Genomic DNA, 4,648 nt, shown 5'->3' with positions numbered 1-4,648 from the left:
CCCGCAGCAGCGCTGGAGGAAGAGGAGACACAATGCGAGGAAGTGACCGACGGCTCCCGGCGCGGCCCCACGCCCCCGCTGCAAACTCAAACCGGGGTTGACCCCCCCGCTTGCAAAACAGCTTTGCGCAACCCAAAACCTGCTGCGGTGCCCGCAGCACCCCGGGACCGGAGGAGGAGGGACGCGAAGGGGAGGCACTGGGTAGGGAAGGGGCAGCCTCCACTGGGTACTGGTTTCTAGTTTTTGCATTAAAAAATGAAAAATGAATGTTAATACATAATAGTAATAATAATAATAAACCAAGAACCACCTCCCCATCCAAGCCATTCACTGACCGGGTGCTCATATGGCCAGTGTCCCACAGAGGCTGCAGAGCTCCCCTACACCCACTGTGATACGCTTCAGCTCTGCCTCCAGCCATCCCCATGTTCAGGGCATACTCAACAAAATTTAACAAAACCGCTCTGAGACTGGAAAGGGGAAGACGGCGCTTTTACCTGCAGACCCGAATCTTGAATTTTTTAGATTTATGCCTAGCTACCGCCGTGCCCCTCAAAGCAGCTGCATCGCCGGAGCATCCCGGCACACCCCAGCCCGGGTCCCCTGCAACCCCTCTGCAGCGGGCACCGGGGGAAGCTCCAGCGACTTTGTTTCCTACTGCCGCACCCGCTGCTTAGCCTAATAAACTGCTTTTCTGCTATTTCCACGTTGCATCCATCGCCCTTGTCTCCCCTCGCAATCCTCTTCCTGCACAACACTTTTTGGACGTGCACTGCCACTGCAATCCTCTACACATTGTGATGCAAAATGATCATGCAAGTGTGCAAACAGTTTGATTTTGCTTTTCCCCCTGCTTTGAGAACACACGGAGAAAACCTGTTACTCATCCAAAGGGGCTTATTGATTTCTCGGGTTTGCACCATGCACCTGGACATGGGGAGAAAAAAATAAATCCCTCATCACGCACGTTACAGTTACGGGAAAAATAAAATAGAAATAAAAAAATAAAGGCCCCCTCTCCAAGCTACTGCGGTTGGGTCCTTTCCCCACCGCCACCGTGTACCAGCCAGCCTGGGGAACACCAGCTGGGCACGACATACAGGAGTTTTCCCCCTCATGTTTGCTGAGGTCCCTCCGCAGGCGCAGCGGGCCGCTTCCCTTCCGCCACCGTTTGCGAAGCGAGGCGGGGAGGTGATGCCGGCAAATAAAGGCCCCCTCTCCAAGCTACTGCGGTTGGGTCCTTTCCCCACCGCCACCGTGTACCAGCCAGCCTGGGGAACACCAGCTGGGCACGACATACAGGAGTTTTCCCCCTCATGTTTGCTGAGGTCCCTCCGCAGGCGCAGCGGGCCGCTTCCCTTCCGCCACCGTTTGCGAAGCGAGGCGGGGAGGTGATGCCGGCGGCAGGACGGGGAGAGGCGGCTCCCCCCGTCCGGCCAGCAGCTGCGCCAGGAAGGCATAAAATCTGGTTTGCATACTTGAAATGCTTCCCGTATGAAAACTGGCAAGGCCCCATTCTGTAAATTATTTAGCAATAAAGTCACTAACGAGGAACAGTTGAGCTCCGGGCTGGGGATTTCGGTGCAGTCCAAAGTGCTTGCTTGAAACCCGTGCAAAAAGCAAGAACCGAGAGGCGGCCGAGGCCAAAGGCATCTTCCCCGGGGGCTGCAGAAATGCAGCTCTTCCCCTCCAGCCTTTGGGAAACCGGGGAGGGGGATGCGAGGGACTCGTACACTGTGCAATATTTACTGTGCAAAACCCACCCAGCGCCTTTCCCGGCTACGGAAAGCCCCACACGACCCCACAAAACACCCGTGGCTGCCGCTAATTGCCCATTTTTTCCCACTGATAATTCATTTTCACCTTTTATCGCAAGCTGCTCTGCTCAGGAGATACAGCGGGCTATTCCCTGGCAAATGATTAACCGGCAGAGGAGGATCCAGGCAGGGCAGCTTGCGCAAGGGCCACCGACCCCGCTGGATTTCTGCAAATTGCAGCATTTTGGTGAGAATCCAAGAAAATCCCCCCGCTGGCAGGGACCCCTCCAGGGATGGGAGACGGGAAACAAGCCCAAGGAAGGGCAGCCCGGGGGGGAATTCTGCAGCAGAACATCCTGGAGGAGTCCTTTGGCATGGCCCAACAGCAGACTTGCAGCTGTTTCTTACAAAGCTCCTTTCTATAAAGCGCTGCACAACGCAGCTTCCCCGAAACCGCACCATTGCCCTCTGGTCCTGGTCACAAAATGGTGAAAAAACTCAAAAGCATTCCTCCTCCGAAGCATGCAGCAAGGCAATTTAATCCCCAACTTAGTACTCGGCTCCTGACGCAGGCAGAAACTACTGAAAGATTAAAATCCAAGATCTATAAGAAGCTATAGGTGCAATCTGGAAAGGAGCATGCAGCATCGCGCTCCCTACGCCACCGGCTGCTGGACGCAGAGAAACTTGAATTATTGAACTCAGGATCAGCCAGATACCTTAGGTTCTTGCTTATATATATATACACCCACATATATATAATTTAAGATGTATACACACACAAAAAAAATGGATTGCGCTTTGCAATATATGCTTATTTTCGCACTATATATCTATTTTGCAATATATATATTGCAAAGCGCAATCCATTTTTTGCAGATATATATACATAAAAATTGCAAAGCACAATCCACGCAGCCAAGGTTTGAGGGGAAACACCCTACACCTCTTGCTAGGCTCAAACAGCAAAAGACGCGCCGTCAGCTCTCTTAATATATCACGAAGTGCTGTGGTCCTTGCTCTCTTCCCAACTCCCTCCTGGGGCTCCCACCGATGTCTTCGCTGTAGAAACCAGGAATGGGCTTCAAGGCAAGTCAAACCCTCTGCACTCTTCTCAGCAAGTTTTTAAAGGGTTTTCTGGGAAAGAAGCTGGTGTTTCAGGGAAGCGATGGGGATGACAGCATCTCCTGCTCTCCGCAGTTTCCTCAGGAAACCCCTTAATGGGCCATTTCTTGCATTATATCAAGCTTTTTATTAGCACCCGCTACCGGGAGGACTGGACCGAAGCAGCCATCCCATACGCTGCCTTACACCTGTAATTACCCTCCTTTCCATACAGGATTTCCACCCCGCTCTGACATTTCCTGGGGCTCCCCATCCCCCCAAAACCATCAGCACTCATCCACCAAAATCACACCAACACAATTATCCCCCCAAAGCAGCTCCCCGCCTCCACACCGAGCATCTGCTCGCAATCCCTCTCCTGCAAGTTTCCATCCCGTCTCAACCGGCATCTCCAGCTCGAGAAGGTCCTACAGAGAAAGCCCGTTTTATTTGCATAAATTGCATTAAGAGAACAACTCGGCTTGAGAGGGAAATTTTAACTTCATTTTAAAATGTGGGGGAAAAAAATCCCCGCTGCTATGCCAAGTTTAAGCACCTAAATAAACGATCCGAAAAGCACCATTTGCAGGCAGCTCTTTGCAATCGTTACAGAAAAGTTACAATAACCAGGAAAATAGGGCCAATTATTCAGAAACCTCATTTCAGCCTCTATTTCTTCCACATACAGACGGCTCGGCAGGGATTTCCATATGCCTTCCTGCGAGCTGGCTGGGTCTGTGCCTCTATTTGAAGCCGTGAAGGAGCTGTACGTGGCTTGAAGTGAGCATCAGCCCTCTCGAACGGGGACCGGAGCTCAGCGCCCTGCACGAGGGGGTCCATGTGCATCCGCAACATGATGCAAAAATCCGGAGAATACAATAATTAAAAAAAATTTTTTTGCAGTTCAACCTTGCAAGCATTGCTATATTGGGGTGCAAAGTTAAATTTGCTATTAGGAATCGCTGCCCAAATGCAACAACCCCGATGCAAAAAGCTTCCACAGCACATTTTCCCCAGCATTTTTGCCCCTTTTTATTTTTTCCTTTTTAACCTTTTTTTGGGGGGGTGTTGTCTGCGTACTGTACTTCCTGACCAAGCAGGGGAAAGGAGGCATCGCCCCGCGCAGACAAGCCCCATCGCACGCCGGCTCATTCCAGCCCCTTCCAAATCTGCCGCAAGTGGGCAGTGATGACATTAATGCAATTTAAACATTTCCCGGACTAATTGACGAAAACTACCATTCACGCTGAAATAATTGGCTGTTAATTATATTTCAGTTGACAGCATTAAACTTCCATGACACTGTTGGATTCTGTATCCTTTATACTTTAAGCACTGATTAGTGTTAACAGACAATGTAAATAAGGTTTTGTTTTGTTTTTTGGTTTTTTTTTTTTTTTAATTGCAGGTAACACCTCCAGAAAGAATTTGCGGCTGAAGTTTCCACTCTGACTCCTGCAAATCCCATCTTGGACTCCTCTCAGCAGCAGATCCAACGGCCGTGCAGCAGCAAAACCTTTTACTGGCCTTGGAGCAGGCATCACTTTAAAAACATCCATTTAAAAGCCTTTTTTTCCATGTAACTCAGCTGACAAGATTGCTGTACATGCGTTTCTGTCTTTGGAGGGTACATATTAAAAATGAATGCAGTATAAACGACAAGGTTTATGTTGGTGAAATTAGTATCTTAGAAAGCTGCATTTTGTGCTGCTCTTGCAAGTTTACCGGCGAGATGGTTTTTGCTTTGCTGGGCCCAAGTCAAGTGGTTTTTTATCCAGAACATCAGC

Source organism: Fulmarus glacialis, unplaced genomic scaffold, assembly GCF_000690835.1.
Source record: "Fulmarus glacialis isolate BGI_N327 unplaced genomic scaffold, ASM69083v1 scaffold19724, whole genome shotgun sequence".
Lineage (NCBI taxonomy): Eukaryota > Metazoa > Chordata > Aves > Procellariiformes > Procellariidae > Fulmarus > Fulmarus glacialis.
This window is presented reverse-complemented; position numbering follows the sequence as displayed.